Raw genomic sequence first — 21,417 nt, 5'->3', positions numbered from 1 at the left:
TTTTAGAAAGTTTTTCACCATTAAAACACAGCAGCTTTAGGAAGACGGGCGCATCATCAGGATGGCCATCAGGTGCTATATTGCAAGTTCCCGAGAGACTTCACCACAGACAGGCAGTGAATTAAAAACAGAGCTTTGAGCAGGCATCCTACTAGAATGCTAATCAAGAATATGAACATGCAGAAAGATTCAAATACGGTTTTACCACTGTGGGATTTCCACCTAACAGAAGATGATCCAGGAAGCATCCAGTGTCTTTCTGAAATGCAAAATAAAAACTCTTAATATCCACTTTTCCTGCACAGCGAGTTATTGACAACTGTTTCTATTTACGGTATGCTCTGATCATTTCTATTGGACAAACACAGAAGATACATGTCTGGCATTGAATATATATTTTTGAGAAAACACATTTTCCCTTCCAGCGATTTGATCAATCTATAGACAATCACATGAGCATTACCCTACACAGGATCTATGGGGTCCGAAAGACCTGTGCCCACCACCAGCTTCATGTTGTTGTCTTGCCCTAATAAAAGCTATCACGCCAAACAGAATGGACCAAAAAGGGTATTGACAATCTTTATCACTGATGAAAAAATGAATTTAAAACGTCCATTTGCAGACAGATTTAAAAACACAGTTTAAGTGTCCACATTTGAAACAGGAAAATTGCAACTGTTTTACATTCTTATGGAACTGGCTGGCTCAGAAATTGTTTTAATGCATAGAATATGATTGTAATATACAAAGAAGCCTGTGGTGGAGTCAAGGGTGTGGGTGCCAGTGTTTGAAGGACTTTCCCGGTTGCAGCTGCGTTAGCAGTTTTTGGCCTCGCCCGCCTCCCGCACACCAGAGCATTCAATTCCTGCTGGCCACCACGCAGGGGTGAAGCTGCGGGAGTCAAGGGTGTGGGTGCCAGCGTTTGAAGGACTTTCTCTGTTGCAGCTGCAGTAGCTGTTTTTGGCCCCAACCACCTGCCCCACACAGGAGAATCGAAATCCTGCTCGCCTCTGCGCCCTACAGGGAGTCAAGGGCATGGGTTTTGGCACCCGCTTGGGTGTTAGAGCTCTGCTACCCCTGTTGACTGTAATCAGACATTGCTTCTACTATAGCCTTTTGAGTATTGGTATATTTGTCTTTCTGGGCCGATGAAGACGATGAAGTGGTGATCAGACGTAAAGGTGAGACACAGTTTCCTTGCTGCACATTATGGGAAAAAGACAAGATGAAGTGGGCACAAATGTGGATGGGAGCCAAAATAAGATCACCCGAATGCTTACGCCCATCAAGGAGGTGAATTCCCTGATCATGGAAATGAAGGACTTGCTGATTGACATTAATGGTTTGGGCAGCACGAGTCCCAAAAAACACAGGGGACCCCCTTGGAAGTCCCCGCTCCAGTCTTCAACCTGAAATCTAATTGTGCCACTCAGTCGGCTGATGCCGACCTAATTTCCTTTTGTGACTTGGAAACTCTATGAGACATAGGAAACAAAGGCCTTCCAATCATCCCCCGGAAAGGGAACGGACCACCGTGCCAATCTTTGAAACTGCTACCACCCCAGTCAAGAGGCAGGGAGAACCTTCACCATCCCAGTGAACCTTAATGGTTAGGCACTAGTGGGCAACGGCCCTATTATCATTGAAACCCATGAGGTGGGAATGCCTCTGCCAGCTCTGTTCGAGTAAGTTGCCAACATGGGTGAACGGGAGCTTGCCCCTCACTCAATTGGCACCAGTGAAATTTACATTGGTGGTACTACTGATGCACCTCTTGTGGGTACCAGGGGTGCTGAAGGTGCATCTAGTTGTGCTGGAGGAGTCGTGGAGCCAACTGTCAAGGGTGTCAAGTGTGGTCCGGCTGTGGTAGACCCGCTCCCTCCATTGCCCACTCTAATCGGTTTGAATGTTTTCAGAAGATACTCCAGCAGTGCCTGCTATTACTCATGACAATACGGCTATGGGTGTCCCTCCCTGGACCGGTGTTTTACATAAAAAGAAGAGAACGGCAGTGGGAAATCCCATCCCAATCAAGAAACATTTGCACCTGGCCCCACTTCCATTGGTGAAACCACTTCAGGACAAGTGCTGCAGTGACGGATGGATCTTTGAAGTTAGAATTATCCCTGAACATTGAAAAACTGTTCATTGATCTGAAATAGCTGGTCCTTCAGAAGGTGGAAAACCTGGTTGAGTGAGGTGGCAGATCTGTTTAAAGAGATAAAAGACATGTATTGTCTCAGGAGGACATTTCTATGGACGCAGGTGTTCATCTGTCCGCTGGGGACCCTGCCATATCATCGCACATTGGCACATCAGAAAAGAAGGTTATCTGCCGTCTTCCCCTCCGTCGGTTAATTCCGACCAATGGAGGGGTCCCTTCCATTGCTGGTGGGGCCCGACCTCCTGCACGATTACCCCTCTTGAGTCCGTATTGTAACCATGGTTCTGTTTTTACAGGTATTTTGGGTCCAAGATTATCTGGCCCCAACTCAATGATATTGGCGGGGTCAAGAGGGTTTGAATCTGAAAGTAACCATCAACGGGGAGTGGAATCTGAAAATGATCAGGGTGTTGTGTCTACATGGTGGATGTAACTAGACTAAAGAATGGAGCTTTCGAATCCACAGAATCGCTGAAAAATAAATGCTCGCATTGGAATCGGCACAAAAAGGGTTGTCGCTCCATTCTAAGGGATGACATTCTGAGAGGTTGGCAGGGTGCGATTGCAATCTCTGGCCTCGGTTTTATTCAAGTTGTCTTAACAACAGAATCCTTTGCTTAAGGTCTCCTAGGCATTGATTGTAGAAGCTTTCAAAGTTAAAGAGTTAAAGAGTTAAAATTGTAATTAGATCTCCTGGCCTTTTTTATTCTGGATATATGTTCCCGTCGTGCCTGCCGGCACCAGGGTCCAGAGGGCAACAACCCAGGGATAGAACTTGAATTTTAGGAGGAAGGATCCTTCTTAAGTGCAATCCGAGCATAGCAGCAACTTGGAAGCAGTTGATTGACTGACTGAGGAGTTGACAGACCCCCTATGGCCTCCCAATGTCATAGACTTCTCCATTGGAACATTGCAGGGATTTGTAAACCTTTGGATGCACCAGAGTGGTGTTCTTTTCTCCGCAGGTTTCATATAATTGTGCTCCTAGAGACCTGGGCGGTTGACCCGGCAATGTTTCAGGGATATCAGTCCTTTCAGATTGCATCAATTAAGGGCCCCAAATGGTGGCCGTCTGGCGGTTTATTAATATGGAAGTTCGAGGTTGTAAAAAGCAAATCCACAGAACTCTGAATACTGCTTATTGTTGGTTAGGAGGAATTGTTTGGTTTGATTAATATTTATAATAGGCCCTTGTGACTGCATGGTTTGGCAACCCTGGAATGTTTACAGGGTTTAATTATTACAAGGTTTGCAAAGATAATAATTAAGGAAAAATATATTACCGTGGCCGTGGATTTTAATCTTCAAACGGAACCCCTAAGGGAGCTTATGGGGCTCTGGGACGACAAGGACTTAGCCTGGGACATCCCATCCTGATGACTATTGTACCCCCGGAAGACATTGTCTTGCAGTTGAGTCCACTTGTATGATATTTAAATTAAACCTGAGGGCCTGCGATGAGCGGTTCCCAAATGGCCTGCATTTTACACATTGTATGGTCCCAATGGGCGCTCTCTCATAGATTATATCTTTATTTCAGCTACAGATTGGGCCAGTTAGAGATTTCCAGATACTACAGAGAGTTGAGAGTGATCACTCCCCCCCTGTCGATCTCTATCTCAATTACCAATTTATATTGGCGGAAGATTTGCCTGGCCCTTTGTGAGCAAAAGCTAAGGGTAGTAGGTAATTCCCGAAAATCCTTGCAATGGTCAAATGTAATGAACCGCGATGTGTGACCCCACATCTACAATGCCATTTACCCTATTTTGGAAACAATTATTGAGGCAGGTGTTACCGATAATGCAATCTTGGCTGGGTTTGAAAGAATGATGGTCAAGATTTGCCCATTTGTGACCGCTCCCATTAGAGCAATAAGAAAGGGTACCATAGGAGAGGTTGGTTGGTATGATGATGTGTGTCGACTAGCGAACAGAGAAATTGAAAAGTGTGTTGGTGTTACTTCCGGGGTGGCCAGGAATAAGCTACGCACCTTAAGGACCAATTACAAAAGTCTGCTTCTGGCTAAGAAGAAAGAATTTGCAGATGCAAGATGGGAGGGGCATTGTGTAATACCCACAAATCAGGGGATATTCTGCTCTTTTGGAAAATGGTTTCCAGCAGACAATTTAAATATGACCAGCCCCTGCTATGCTGTATTAGTGGTGAGTTGTGGAATAACCACTTCTCAGGCTTATATTGTGACACTTCACATTTTTTATTTTCTGGTGCTTCTTCTCCTCTGATTGATGTAGCCCCTTTGCGCATCACCGTAAAAGTGGTGGAAGTAGCTCTGGCAATGTATAAAGGTGGCAAGGCCCTGGGCTCAGACTTCATGCCCCTAGATGTATTCAAATATGAAGTCAAAACCTGGGCTCCACTTTTATCCAAAGTTTTCAATGCTATCCTCACCATAGGGGTCACCCCTGACTCCTGGCATAAATTGGTGATTGCTCCGATTTACAAAAAAGGAGACAGAGACAACCCCGCAAATTATCACCCGATTTCTCTGCTAGATGGTGTAGGAAAGTTATTTGGCATGATCATCCTAAACCACCTTCAAGGTTTGGTAAAAAGCAACAATATAATAACGGATTTGCAGGCATGGGTTTAGAAAAAATAGCGGTACGATGGACCAATGTCTGATTGTATTTTCGATAATTCAAAAGTATACAGCCATTTGGAAAATTAACCTTTATATGGCATTTCTTGATCCAAGAAGTGCCTTTGATTCCGTTGCAGGAGGAACAAATCCTGTTAACCCAGTGGGCTCCGTCTAACTTGATCCATGTTTTAACTAATTTGTATTCAAACACAAACGCTTGTATCCCTTATGGACTGGGGGGAGATACAACCGATCAGTTTGAAGTGTCTATGGGTGTTAGACAGGGCTGTGTCCTGGTCCTGCTCCTTTTTAACATTTATATACAAGAGATAATTGATGTTTTACTGAGTTGATGTCAGTACTGTCCGAAACTAACCTCCTCTAAATATCCAGCACCCTTTTATGTGGATGACGCGGTTTTAATTTCAACTACCCCACAGGGTTTTGAAAAATCTTTATCTATTTTCTGGGCTAAATGAGCTTTGTGTAAATCTGAATACTGGTGAAACCAGATCGATGGTGTTTAGCCCTCACTTCTCCAAGCACAAAGTGTCCTATCTAAAAGTGGAAGGTGTTTTAATTGAACAGGTGGAGCACTCTGATTATCTTGGGGTGAGGTTCCAGGAGTATCCTGTTGGGCAGATTAGGCTGACAAGGCAGCAATGAACTCCTATTTTAATAAAATCCTATTTCTTAAGCCATTGTAGCAGTGCTGTGTCTTCGGTTCGCGATTGATACACCAAGCAAGTTCTGCCAGCTGTACTATAAGGGTTGGAGTTTTGGAGTTACGTGAAGGCTGGTCCACTTAACATTAAAGAAAATAAATTCCTGAAACAACTCTTATTGCTCCGTAAGAGCGCTCCCTTTAATATGATATGATATATGATATGAAATGGCATTTACAACACGCCTGTACACAAGTGCTTCTAGGCACGATAAGACAAGGAGGGGGAAACATAGAGGGGGACAAAACAACAATCTTACTAGGCCCTCTGTCATTCAGATTTCTCAAGTGCAGGGACAAGCTGGACCTGGACCTGCGAGGGTTGATCAGTGAGAAAGGAGGCCAACCAGGCCAGGGCGTGACTAGTGATAACCGGGTTATCACAGAGGCGATTGAGAAGGATGGTGTGGTTGACCATATCAAGAGCAGAAGAAAGATCGAGGAGAAAGTTTAGAGTCACTGCATCGAATGCAAGACCATCGAATGCCTTACCATAGAAAATAACACATACAAAAAAATGCATCAAATGCATTATTTTTCTTTTTTTATGGGGGGTCCCCGGCAGACCCCCTTTTTTTAACCTTTATAACCCATTACAATTAAAATAAACCCTTTACCTTTAGAAAAAATGCATTCAATGCTTTTTTTCGATGCATTTTTTTCTATGGTAAGGCATTCGATGGTCTCGCATTCGATGCAATGACTAGATACTGAGGAGAATGAGGACAGAAGGAAGGTTAGAGTGCAGGTCTTCACAAATGTTCAGGAGAGCAATTTCCATGCTTCTGGCCGCTCTAAAGCCAAACTGATGTCATGGAGACAACAAACAGATTCAGTGTGCAGATTAATGCAGGAGATGGCCAGCTTTTCCAAGATTTTGCCCACAAAAGGAGTGATGGAGATCGGGCGATAGTTAGCCAGAGAGGAAGGATCGGCAGAGGACTTCTTATGGAAGGGTTGTACAAGGGAGTGCTTAAGGGGGCAGGGAAAGGTTCCAGTGGCAAAGGAATGGTTGCAGAAATTGGCCAAGGCTGGAGCAAGAGTGTCAATGTGGTCCTTGATGGTTCTGAATGAACAGGGATCCTAGATCGGACTTGTCTACAAATGTCATCAGGGGTGAACAAGGGAAAGGAGGAGAAGGGAGGAGGAGAAATGGCTGCAGGCGGGCCAGAAGTGTAGCAGGAGCAGGAGGAGGAGGAGGACGAAGTGAGTTTTATTGATGAAATGAGAAGCCAAGGCCTTACAGAGGACCTGGGAGGGAACAGGAGAGCTAGAGACTGCAGCAAGATTGGCCAGCTCCTTGCAGATTTTGATGAGTTTGGCCGAGTTGTTAGATGCCGCAGACACTTGGGCTTGGATGTGTGCCCTCTTCTTGGCGAGGACAGAGAGTCTGTACTGCCTTTGGAGCAGGCGGCAGGCCAGTTTGTCAGAGGGTGCACATTTTGCCCTCCACTTCCTCTCAGCCACACTGCACTTGCGTTTGAGGGTGATGAGGTCAGAATCGTGCCAAGAGTTGGGGCAAATACATCAAGAGTGTCAGAGATATAAAGATGGAGGTTAGATAGGGTTGTGTCAGGATGAAAGTCTGCCAAAGGAGCAGAAGGAGGAGAGAAGGTGGCAGTGAAAGCCTCAACTGACACTGCATATACCCATTTGGAGTATGATATTATTCCTCTAGGTACTCTGGAAATGATTAACCCAGTATTTTTCTTGATAAGGGTCTGGTATCAACCAGGTTTGGAAAAGTGCAGGGATGCATTGTTACACCTCATGTCTTTAAATGGAGGCAAAAGCCTCAAATGTTTTGTTCACATTAAAACCTTGCTGCAAAATCTGGATGTAAGCGAGCTGTGGAGTAATTTAAGGGCTAGTTGCAGTTCTGTCATGAACAAAGCCATCATTTCTGCCAAGTGGAGAGCTAGGGAATACATTTTTGCAGACGCCGGCAAGTGGAACCGTGGCCACATATATATTGCTCATAACAACGAGCCCGGTTTCAAGCAATATTTAGATGAAATGATGCCTCCATTTGATAGATCCTTGAATATGCACTTGAGATTGGGCATTTTTCCAGTAGCTGTGTGGACTCATGTCTGATGTACTTCAGCATCTGAAATGTGTCCTATGTGTGGCAATGCTAGAAAAAGAGTGTCACAGAGGTTTGAGACGATTTTATTTGAAACCGCTTTTGAGAAATGCTGGAATTTGTACATTATATTCTGCTCTGTCGTTTTGAACCTACTCTTTGTCTCCCGCTGTGACATTTGCAACAGCTTCATAAAGCTATAGGACGTGGCTGCTGAGAAAGAAGTTTCAGATTGAATACTAGGAAAATGGTGCCCCATGGGTCCTATTTCCTAGGCTGCGAGCTTTGCTCTCCTTGTATTTCTTTCTTTATTTTCCTTTGTACATTTATGCAATTGTTTTAAGGAAGGTTCAGAATACTAAAGTGCACAGTTTTCATCTGTTTTTGAGATCTGTATTTTATGAAATGTATTTTGATGATGATGATGGTAATCCACAAATTGGTGTTTCAAAAACAAATAACTTGATGCAGATACAAAAATAAAATCCCCAGACCTTTTTTGGCATGTCAGAGGTGAAGTGTTTCTCAGGTTACACCGATAAAACATTTCAAAATTATAAATAGACATTTTCTATGAGATGTCATTTTGGATGATACATATTTTACTATTCTCGAAATAAACAAGTGATTCTGGGTGATCTGTTAATCCAGATGCTGCTTGATTACATGGCCTACTCTGAATCTCCCTAGCACAGATATTAAACATTGTCTAAATATCCTCTAAAAACGGATATAATGTACATTACGTCTCCCTCTACTAGTTTTCACTAGCCCTTATAGGTGTGTTTCTTTTTAGCATCTTACTTGGTATGTTTTGAGGACTTGGCATGAAAGAAGTCTTGTCAGTGTACTAGTGACAGCTATTTTATTTGACAATTGCATTTTTCTCTGTTTATGCACTTTTACAGGGTGGCTCTAGGGAAACAGAAGAGGTTAGTGTCATAAATGAACATATTATTCAAATGTGCAATACCCATGAGCACACAAGAGTAACACAATACTGTCTTTATGGTACATTGCACAGGATAATAGTGTACTTAAGAGCAATAACGGACAGCTATAAATCACTGAAGAAGGATGGTTCGGTACTGTACCATTGTCTGCTTGAACTCCTTAAGAAGTGCTGTCCATTCCTCCAGGCTGCAGTCATTGCCTTTCTCCTTCCTGCTCTGAAAGGCAAGATGAGAACTACATGATTAATTGAATCTGTGAAACTGCAGCCTATCCGAATTCACGATGGGCATAGATTTCAATGGGTAGCACATTGTACACATGTGGACTCAGACGATGGTGGCAGGGGAGGTTGGGGAACTCTTTGACCAAACATTACCATTTTAGAAGGATCTAATTTACACAGTGATGCATAATGCGTTCACTTGGTTTACCCAACACATTATTGCCTAAGTTAAGTATGGACACCTGCACCGCTACATATAGCAGGCCATCATCATACCTTAAGTGCTTCATTGCACTTGCTTTGAGAATTCTTGCGTTGGTGAATGAGCACACATTGTATTTTTACATTGCTTTTAAGAGTCTTTCCTTCATATGAAGATGCCCTGATTATGCTGTAATGATTAGCACTTGGCACAATATTTAGTGCCTCGCAATGAATTCTGACTACCTGACAGCCAATCAGGACCGTTGTTTTCAAGGAAATAATCCCCGGTATTGATCTGACATTTCAAGGATCCTGGTGATAGTGGAGGATTGTGCCACTATTCTGGGATCCAACCCGCTCCTCTTATCTAGCCGCACTTACCTGTTAACAGCTTTGATTCTCCTAGCATCAAGCCCAGTGTTCCTCCTGCAGGCTCGCCTTGTAATCCGCAAAGGTAATGAGGTGTTAATACAAAGGGGACTCCTCTCCCGCATAGCTGACATAGCTCCTTTCACTGGTGACAAACTCAGACCTTATTTTAGCAGTCATATGGCAGTTGTGAGAGTAGAGCTGTCCCGTACGAGATTTGATAAATCCAGAGGCGTGGTCCATTGAAATAGGCCAATGAGCTACTAGCCATAAAGTCACTGCCTCTGGTTGCATTAGCAGTTATTGATTGAGCTCTCCTTATCCACCCGTGCTTCACAGAGGCATATAAGCCCTGCTTCCAGGCCCATAACTGCAGATATTGCACACTGCTGCAGGCTCTGCTGCTTAATTACAATGTTGATGAACAATGGACCATCTTTTAAGTCACCTCATCTCTAAGCAATAACATTAGTGTGGTGCTGCAGTATTTACCACTAGCGGGGGTGAACACTGGCAGATCAAAAGTGTAGAAAGGCTGAGTACTTCAACTGTCAACACATCACCTGCATACTCCCACAATTAATGGGGTACTGGGGCTTGGAAAACTCTAGAATCTCAAAGACATGCCGGATGAAGAGTGGGGGGACACTGATATCCCCCTAATCCAATGAGGAAGGATGAAAGGCACCGCTTGCGAAGTGAACGCCATTGGTTCCTTGGAGGGAAGAAGTTCTTAGCTGGGGTCAGTGAAGTGAAATTGAAAGTCTGGTGGAGGAATCCCCCAGGATGTGATATACGCTTGAATGTATTTCAGTGGAGAGATATGGCAACATATTTGTATTTTATTAAGTGCCTTAAAACAAACCACTGTACAGAGAATACGAAATGTTACAATACAAATGAGTAAACCATGATATACAGAAAACAATCAATGAAGGATATGGAGTAGTCGAGACTTCAAAGAACCACGGAATAAGGAGTAGACAGAAATAGAATGGAGAGGGGCCAGAAGCGGAAAAAGAAAAAAGTGTACTGGAAGCGCAGGCCACAATACTGTTTAAAGTTGGCACAAGGGGCACCTACGCCCGCAGTCACCCCCTAATTTACAACGAAAAATGCACTGAAAAATGCAAACAATAATACTGTTTGGTATTATCACAAGGGGTTCAAAGGCACCTAGGCCTGCAGTCACCCCCTGACCTACAGCGGGAAAAATGTACTAGAAGTGCAAACCACAATACTGTTCAGTGTTAGCACACAGGGTTCAAAGGCACCTAGGCCCGCAGTCACCCCCCAACATACATCAACTGACACCTATAAGCAAATTACCCTATACTTGGGTGAGATTTTTCCAGCCACTTCTCGCCATCAGGTGCTTTAGATTACAGCAAAAAATACTACAAAAGTGAAATGACCCCGCACATCATGAGGTTCAAGTTCGTCAAAGTCCAGTGTGCAAGTTCACATGCTACTATTTAAACTCCCTTCTGCTACCCACAAGATAACCAAATAGTCATTCAATAGCATGAAATGCCATAGAAGCCAACGCAGATGCAGACATGTTCTATCAAGCAACCATTCACAGTTTAGGGGGAATCAGGCATTGTCAAAAAGTTACTGTTTGTGCTGTGGAAGCTGGCTGAAGAATACAAACAATTGTCCAGGGCCAGCCGGTGTCGCAGAATACGAACAGCCTGGTAAGTTTCGTAACTAACAGACGCAAGAGACTCACCAAAGGCAGGGTTGCAGTGTCCTCTGAAAACAATCCTACACGCCACCGCCTCCACTCGCCCACCGAACACCAAACACACTACTAGCATTCTGTGCCACGCTCCGTGCATGCGCTGTGTGTATAAAGGGTGGGATGCGGATTGGCAGTGATAGAAATAGGACTTTCAAGGTTTCCAGTAGTCAAAAGGAAATCTTCCATATAAGTCACTGTTGAATGCAGACAGTAACAACAACTCCAATTGCAGGACGGGAGAGGCACCAGCAACCAGCCTCCACCACCAGTAACACCAAACACACTACTAGCACACCGCTCAAAAGAATGAAAACGAGATTGAGCACAAGTAGGGCGAGGAGCTACCAATAGAAAATAAGAATAAGAACATAAGGAGTGAGAAGGAGTATAAAAGGATATCAAGGCAGTAAGATAGCTAGGATCAAGACCATTAAGGGATTTTAAAACAAGACAAAGAAAAGTAAATTTAATTGAGTATGAAAAGGTAGCCACCCGAGAGTTGCAAGTGAAGAAGAAATGGGGAGCCCAAAAAGAACAGTGGAACAGTAGAAAAGCCTAGAAAAAATTAAGAGGAAATTAGAAGCTTAATGTTTAAAAAGTGATAAAGGGGAGAAAAGTGAGAAAGGGTGGGCTTTGTGAATGTTAAGAAGATGGAAACAGCAGGAGCAGGTTGTTAGTGAAATATGGTGAGAGAAGGAAAGATTTGTGTCAAAATAAAGGCCGAGTTTATGGGCCGTAGGTGGATTTGAGAGCCTAGATGGAGGAAAGAAAATAAAAGAAGGGGAACGGTGAGGAGGAAGAGTGTTAGCAGGAAAGAACAGGACTTCTGTTTTCCCAGCATTAAGTGTGCGATAGTGGGAAGACATCCAATACTTGATTGCAATTAAACAGGCAAAAAGAGTATGGTGAATTTCAGGAGGAAAGGAAGAAAAGGAAAGAAACAGTTGGGTATCATCAACATAGAAATGGTGAGATAACACAAAAGAGGAAATGATAACAGCAATATAAGAGGTATGCAGACAGAACAGAAAAGGGCCCAAAACGAACCCTGGGGCAAGCCATGGGCAAGCGGGAAGCATTTAGTAGACTTGCCAACCCAAGAAACTGAGAAAGTTCTATGAGATAAATATGAGTGAAACCAAGATAGGACAAACACTGAGACCAAAGGAGGAAAGTGTAGCCAGAAGTAAAGAGTGATCTAGAGTATCAAAAGCAGCGGATACATCTATAAAGATAAGAACAGATGAGTGCTTAGAGTATCGCACAGAAAGAAGAGGCAAAAACCAGACTTGAATTGAGCAAGAATAGAAGAATTAGATACAAACGTGGAGATCTGAGAATAGACAAGCCATTCAAGTAGTTTAGAGAGATAAGGTAATAGAGAAATAAGATGGAAATTAGAAACAATCAAAGGATCAGCAGTGGCTTTCTTTAAGATTCAGATGATAGAAGCATGCTTAAAAGACGTAGGAAAAGTAGAGGTAGAGAGACAGACTGTGAAAAAGGTATAGCATCAGCGAGGTGCTGCACTATTTACCTATCCTGGAGGACTCTTTAACAAATAGGCAGTGATTGGATACCAATCCTCCTGCCGCAGGTACTAAAGGTGTCTAAAGTATATTGAATAATTCCACTAAAAAAGACATGTGATGGCAGAGAGGTTATGTGTCTGTATACTAGGAGGAAACAACAACTTAAGTAATTAACATAGCTGCTTATTGCGTAAAAGCAATTATTTATTATGCTGTGTCTGTGTGCATGAAAGCATATGAGCATTGTTCAAATGCATTTCTTTTTAACAGTATTTAGTATTACAATTTTTCAATCATTCGAGGAAATAAATGAGCACTATCTCCGTGAGTGTTGGGCTCTGTTGTAAACTCTTGTGTGACTGTATATAAACCTACCAGTACATATGGACAAAAGAAAACAAAGTGATAATAATGAATCCCAGTAATATATACACAGACAAAATAAGAATTGTACATAACCTAATTGACGGACAGATACAAACTTACTAAAATAGAACGATAAATTCATTCAAATGCTTAAACAATCATAGAATGAACATTATTTCCAATGAAAAACATACAGAAAATGTTCACTTGACTATAATCTGAGATCATTTTGAAAGCTCTGTGTGACAAGCATTGACCGGCTTTAATAATGCCCCTTTTCTGGGCCAAACGTAATTGAGACGTATGTGAAGAGATAATAGAGACCGCCCAATGTCTTTATGTGTAAGTGACGACCCTGTGACTCCAGGGCAGCAAGGTCAGAAATTCCTTGTGGATTGTGGACCAGCCGTACATTAAATGAGTTTTGCTGCAAGGAGCTGGAGCCAATGTGCTCAGTTACGCACCTTCGTTCTTGAAAACATGGAAAAGGGTGCTTTTTGGTTTTCCTCCGTGAAATCCTGATAAAGGGTTGTTTCTCTTTGCATATTTCTTTTAAGTCTTGTCTTTTATTAGTGGGCCGGGGCAGACACAAGTGTGAAATGTATCGTGTTGATGGCCCATTTCCCTGACAATTCACATCTCACTGGGAAGGGGCCATTAGCACCCCAAAGCCCCTCATTCTGGGTATATGTCACAGTAAATGCCTGCAGCACATAAGCTTGATGTTTTCCTAGCAAGTCAGCGATGTGTCTCCGTTGACATGAAAACAGTAAGGTAATAATGCATGAACACTTGCAAGTTTTATTTAAAAGATGCTTGTGTGAAAATTCTGTGGTGTAAAGACAAGTAGGGCAATACACAGATGTGCGGTTGTCTTGTGCAGGTTAGAAAATGTCATGCATCAGGGTGTGGTAATTGTTTTACAGGCTCCTTGATATTGGGAATAAGGCTTGTTTAAAATTACCGTTGAAAACAAGGAACTGTTTTTTGTTGAAGAAATGGAGACGAGCATGGGCACAACTTTAGACTGAGAGTGCCAAGACCGGGGAAGGGTGACAATGGTGATATTGACACCCATTGGCTAGAGATGGTCATAAAGGAACCATGATTGAAACTGATGTCCTGCTAGGCAGGCTCTCAAGGCTAAGGCTCTGATGGGAAATTGACAGTCTTAGGGTAAAGGCAATAATAGTGGAAAGAAGTCAAGTAATCCAGTGCCTAAATTGCTTCCCTGCTGATATACATCTTCCTCTGCCTACAATAACTCGAAATAATTTAACATGAAAAAGACTGTTTCTTTACCTTGCAGTTTTCATATGAGCAAATGAGTCGTTGAAGGGCAAACACAAGATTTTTCAGATCAGTTTTCTGAAAGAGAGTTAAAGGGCAGTTACTGTCTGTACAGTCATAGATTCCCCGTGTCTTGGTCTGATGTCCATAACTCAAGGATGCAGCCCTGCTCGATCCCCTGCAGATGCCCATTTCTATATAATCCATTCACCGAGTGTGAGCAGAGGTGTAATGTGTCTTGTTTAGTGCTTTTTTGTTCTCTTTGCCTCCTGGAATATCCTAGCCTACACTGGAGACTGCATCCTGAACTGTGGTCTGCTCCAATCATTCTCTGTGTATGGAACCTGCTAGACGAACCATGGCCCACACTGTCGTCTGATAGCATGCCCCTGGTGATACCACACTCTCCTTTCTCCCCCCTGCTCTCAGTGACCCAGCTGCTTTAATCCACATGCTGAGATTTAATCCATGGTATGTCCCACATAAAAGGTGATGGCAATAAACAGAAAACTGATTCAGTTGACCAGTGTATTTGTCCCACTGCAGTAATATTGACATGCAAAACAATATGATAGCAATATGTTGAGAGCCCTGAAACTTTCCCAATAAACATACCACTCCATAGCTACCCACAAGTGTGTCTATGCCTTTGTCACTTCCAATTTGCAACAGGATAAGATACATCCATGTCCCAAGGATAGTAATATGATTATTTACAATAACAAAAGACGGAACAGATTTGGTGACAAGTGAAGACACCCAATTGAGGGTCATAGAATGATACACAGCATTTTAATAGCAGATAAGTACATGCACTGGGCTCGCTCTTGGTGACTTTGCCCACTCTTTTTTATTAATCCCTAAAACGCGCCTTAAGTATTAGTGCTGACTCACTCTCTGCTATATCTAGAAGCATCTGTTGAAACCTGCATGTCGCCAGCATCTCATCCTGATAGAGGTTTCCGAAAAGGAACGGCGCAGTGCACTTATAATTATAGGATGTGAGTTGAAATAGAGAACATTTGTGAAACATGCATTGCAAGAGTATGAAACACCTAGCCTCCTGTCAGGAGTGGGGCTAGCCTAGGCAACACTACCAGAACTGTTCATGCAGGGGCTAAACTTACCAAGACCACCTCGAAACAATTAGTGTTAGGAACTCCGCCAACAATGGGTGGGTGAACATGGCCGCCACTTCCACTGGGTGTCTGCACGTACCCACCAATCCCACCACTCAACTGTTGAACATATCCTAGAATAAACAAATAATCATAATGTAATCAAAGACCTTACTCTGAAGAAGGTGTCTCGTAATATTGCACAATGAGCAAGAGTGGTACGCGCTAGGTGTATTTCTGATCCCAGACCTCACTTCACTCACACACCAATTCATCGTAATGTCCTCACTCGTTCACTGAGTGAGTCTCTCACTCTCTGGATCACTGACTTTCTCCCCCATTTTCATACATACGGGCATACATACACATATTCATGATTTGCAATGGGCTGGTACTGTATATTTCTCTATCTATACAGAGCTCCATTCAAGCCACTATTCTGAAATCCTCTAGATATCTCGAATGGTCTTGATGCAAAAAAAAAAAAAAAAGACGAACTCAGCAAATTCTTGCAATGGATGCATTGTTACAGCCTAAAACTAAAATAAATGGAAGTAGAACATCCAGTGTTACAATAACTAAGCAGTTGTAGAGATGTAAACTGCCATTAGTTCCACCTTGTATCACTGTGCACTGTCTTTGAGTGCATTTCTGCTTAGGTCTAGGTTTCTGGTAAATTGCTGTGTGACATAACAAGATAACAGTGTAGTAGTGCAAAAAAAAGGGCAATATTAGAAAGCCTTTGCACCATGACAAGTGCCATTTTTCATGGAGTAAGCACTAGTACAATAATAGCCCTAGTGCAACAAATATACACTTTCAATGCATTTTGAACCAGAGAAAAGGTTTGCCCTTGTACGAATACCATTCCATATTAGGACTTTGGCAAACTTTGCCCTGGTGCAAACATTCCCTGAAAGTGTATGCTTTTTCACTAGGGCAAGTTTTGCCCTGGTGCTAATACCGTGCAACATTGTACTTGCACCTGTGCTGTTTCTGCAATATGGCCCATGGATCGGTTAGGTCCACAGAGCGCCATTGACAGTGCAGTTAGTGCTGTGGGCAATGTTATCAATGCGCTGTGAAATGATTTCAAGGCTACACAGTGCATTGTAAATCATTCATAAATATGATGTAGGTGGTGACATACATTTTAAGTCCTAAGCAGTACACTGAGAAATCTCTAACCTTACAACATCCTTAATTTGATATTTTGTGAATTTTCCAATCCTGCATTTTAACTCTAATAGCACCTCCACTTCCCTAGTGTTTTTAAGGATTTTCTTTTGGAAATAAATATGTTACAACTTAGCTAGGAATTGAAACTTAACATTTCCTAAATTATTTTTTTTGGTGACATGAAACATATTTTCATGATTGGTTTGAGAGTTTCTAGTGGCAAGATACCTGTATCTTCTCACCACATAACTGTTCCCTCAATCATAATGTAACAGGTGATGCAGTGGCTTGACCTTTAATTGCACAGAACTTGTAACAATGTAGAACAAGGGTGAGCTCTCTTTTTTACAATGTTCAAGGCACTACAGGTTCATTGGTTGCTGGATCAGTCCGTACAAGATGACATCAACCAATGGGCCCTTTCCCACCTGGATGATGACAATGCCCATCTGGACGGACTTGCAGCGATTCCCTTGTCACCCGTGAGATGTGCCCTGCATGATGCAGCATGACTCATCAAACGTCTCCACAAATTCGATCACAGCACCCGACCTTCATCAAACTGCACTATCGCCCGCTGCAAGCACATATCATCTTGAAACCCTGCTGCATCTTCTAGAGGGCTGTCACCCTAAGGTCCCCAAGCTACCTCTAGGAGAAACTCAGCATTTCTGGAGGCATACAATCCAACATAAGTGTGAATATGTACAGACTTGAACACCGCTGTTGTAGGAACAAAAGACCCAGAAGACAGGCCTTCTCTGTCTGTGACCCCAGACTAAGGAACCTCCCACTGTCAACACCAGATTTTCGCTCTCGATTTCACATTTCAGGAAGGTGCTCAAGACCCCCCCTATTCAATGAATGGCTCCTTGGTACACACACCCTCCACTCCCCATCTAATCTGAGACTGGGTGATCTGCTCCCCCCTGTTTTCTCCATTGGTTTGTTGGTGATGCCCTTGTTGCCAAATTGCATGTCCTCCCCCGTTGTTAAATACCTTGTCCCTTGTATCTCTGCTTCACCCACCGTGGGCTTTCCCCTATAACCTGTAAAATGCTCTGTTGCTTCCTGAAGCAGGATATGTGCTCAATAAATACCATCATAATATTAATAACAATAAAGTTACTGACTACAACCAAACCCCTAAGCTTCTCTTAATCGCCTCATTGGTAAAACTGCACAATTCAGTGTATTCAAAGTGTTAGCTGGGAAACAACTAAACATTGCTCTGTCATATAGCGGCTGCTCTACATGGATTCGGCCGATTGTAAGAAAAAGGAGAACCACAAAGATCTTCATTGCAGTAACTTCTACTTAGTGCCACCAGACATAGAACCAGAGAGATCTTCACTTACCGTGGGCACTGCTGAGGGCCATAAGGAGCAAGGCCACAGTGATTTTCATGACTAAGAGATGGTTTTGTATTCTTCGTCTGAAGACCTCAATTCAAGCACTTGGTGAATCTACCCAGGCAGAGCGGTTATATTTATACTAGGCATATCCACCCAATCTCCTCCTAAGGGGTGTCACATGACCAATTAGATGGCAGCTTATCAGGTTAGATCTTGCCAATGCATTGGAGCAAGGATAAGTTTCTCGGTGCCAGTGTTGCGTGCCCACACCCTCTCCCCTTCCTTCTTCCATTAGGCCAGATAAAGCTATGACTGGCATGTCTCTATTTGTTGTCCTCGGAGGAAAGAACACAAGATTACAAACAGAAAAATGATCACCATGAGACATCTCAAGTCAGAAAGTACACATATTCCTTTTCAGTTTTTCTTTTGTCATCATCCTGTTTTCTAGTGGAGTTAAAATCTTTTACAGCCAAAATGTTCAGATGAAGTGTCTGTAGTTTTAATGTCAGGAATTGTTACTTGTTTATACATTATTGTCGTTTTTTAAGGCAATTACATTTGAGAAGGTCTTGTTGCTGACTGAATCACACTATCATACTCAGCTTAACATTCCAACAGTTATTCATCAATTCTTCCTTGACTAACCTTTTAAAGTCCTTTTGCAGCTACTGTGTCCATCTGAGGGTTGGTTAGTTCATGACTTGGCATGTGACCCTCCACTCTTTGTCAGAATCCCTTTTGAAAGGTTTTGCATGCGAAACACACCATATTCTTGTTTTTGCTACTGCATAGTCTGCACCTCATTAGAATGTTCTGTGCAGCTGGGTAACCCCACATTTAAACTCTGTAGCTGCTAGTTTGCTGCTTTTGAAGCTTGCTACAGAGAGAGGGGCACCCACTCGAGCTCTGCTGAACACATCACCTTTGACATTTTGATACTATGCAGTGTTGCCAATCTCAATCCCAAAGTTTTGGATACTCCACCACATATCTCCAAATTCTGAACGAGCTGCACCCTTAAACTGAAACCACATGGAATCCATTCCCTCAGAACCCTGACCTCGAACCAAACACTACTGACACTTAAATCCACAATGCCAACCCAAATCAGTAATACAACCACAAAACAAATTCCACAGTGAGGTTTCAGCCACTGGAAACCCTGACATACTGCATTACTCAGTACCCAATCAATCAAAACCAAATAAAAAATACAACCATGAGAAAATACCACAGAGAGAAACAAACCACCACAGTCCTACAACCACAGCGAGGCAGACACTGCTTTGTGTTTCAACACATTGACATATCCCCTCAGACCCAGAACATATGACCCTATTCGAGACTGCAGAGAAAATGTATAATAAAATAAGCCACCACAACCTACAACTGCATATCTCAGTACCCAAAAAAGAAAATGAAATCAAAAATAGAACCATGAGAAAAGACCACAGAGAGAGACAAACCACCATAATCATACAACCATAGCGAGGCAGATACCACTCTGTATTCCAGCACATCAATCTATCACTGATACCAAGAAAGAAATCAACACAGGAAGGCACCTGTGCCTATAATATATAACAAACCTGAACCCAAGATCAAGGAGAAGAAGCAAGCCACCACAACCCTACATCCACAGTGAGGCACACACCACTGTTACACTGGGTTAGAGCACATCGACCTACCACTGAGACAAGAAAAGAAGTAGTCCCGGGTGGGGTCTCATACCCAGAACAAAGAGCAAATCGACAACACGTGGGACAAAGCAAGCCACTACAAAACTAGTACAACAGGGAGGCACACACCATTGCACTAAATCCCACAACAATCTTCCAGCCAAAAACCACTTAACATCACAACTCACCAGTCAGATCAAAACCTACAGAAACCAACAACATCAGAGAGCAATAACCAAACTCGCCATACAACGCTGGGGCACAACAGTACGACACATCAAGACCAAAAACATGCCACGATACATGAAGGACATAGAAACAAGAATGGAAATCAGAACAAGAAGGAGGAATGAAAGCACCCCCTGTCGAACTGGAATCACCTACCAGAATTTGCAACAACTCAAAATTCCCACCAACCACCACTAAACGGACTTAAGATACAGACTAAAAGAAAGAACAAAAACAGCATACATCTCCTCAATATCTATTCACCTACAATCCTACCATAATGGAAAACAAACAACCGACAACTAGAGACCCAATTAATCTTAAAGTGGACCCCACCAGACCACCAAACCGCACACCACAACATACAGAACCCAGTAACTCCCAAAACATTTTCAGAAAAACCCCAACAAGAATCAGAGCTAAGCTAGAATTCAAAACCCTCTGCACCTCTTAGATAACTAGAGACTGGAAAAAGGACCACGCAGACAACCAAACTTTATGAATCAGAACAGAGAAACCCATCACTCAACTTAACAGAACTCCCCTACGAAGGGTTAGAGGCCCTAATTATACAACCCGCAAATAACAGCCAAACCCAAGAAAGAAACGAACACCCGACAGGTACCACACCAACCGAGATGCGAGAAATTATACGCAACAAAGAATAACGAAAAACCCACATTCTAAACTGCAGTCTACTCAATGTATGATCCATGGCTAAGCACAACATGGAAATGGATGACCTCTGAAGCGAAAGCGGTACTGGCGCGCTTTTCCCACAGAAACATTGCTATCGGACAGTTACAAAACAATCGCACATGAAGCCGTACCCTACAACGTCAAATGAATACAATCTAACTGAAGAGGAGGAGGAATCATACTAGTGCACAAAAAACACATCTGCCCCCCTCAACTGACATAGAAGATTGAAAATCACTCTTAATCAACATGAAGCTCAACAACCAATCCAATCTCCTGTTCATCTTACTCCACAGACCCCAACTTCCCCACAAATCTCAATGACACCATTGACACTTATCATAACAACATAGTCGTCCTGTGGGACTTCAACATCGGGTTTGACCACAGCAAACTCCTTTAGTGCCCTACTAGAAAACCTCCACTTCAAACAAATAGTAAATGGTTTCACACACAGTGCTGGACACACCTTAGATGCAGTCTTCTGCAAAGATGAATTCTCGACCACCGTCCGACCAGTACAAATTATATTGAGCGATCACCATATGATCCCATTCACCGTCAATACCCCCAGGTGCATGATGCCCACAAACGAAAAACTTGCAGTGACAAACAACAAATTTGGAACAGTCTTAACCTGGAAACGCAAACCGATCTACTGGAATCAATCAAACACCTCCCTGCTATGTAGAATGGCACCAGACTCAGTGGAAGAGCAACTTGATACCTGGACAAAGAGGCCCTAGATCAATTAGTACCTGCAAAACCCTTCAAACCCACACCAAAGAAAATTGAAACAAGATGGTTCACATAATTACTGAGGACATTTTAAAAAAAGCAGAAACAATGGAGAAAACACTACAACCAATTGAACAAAAACAAATACCAATGA

This window comes from Ambystoma mexicanum, chromosome 2q (assembly GCF_040938575.1).
Source record: "Ambystoma mexicanum isolate Mex_15411 chromosome 2q, UKY_AmexF1_1, whole genome shotgun sequence".
Lineage (NCBI taxonomy): Eukaryota > Metazoa > Chordata > Amphibia > Caudata > Ambystomatidae > Ambystoma > Ambystoma mexicanum.
The sequence above is the reverse complement of the archived record's forward strand: the minus strand, read 5'-3'. Positions refer to the sequence as shown.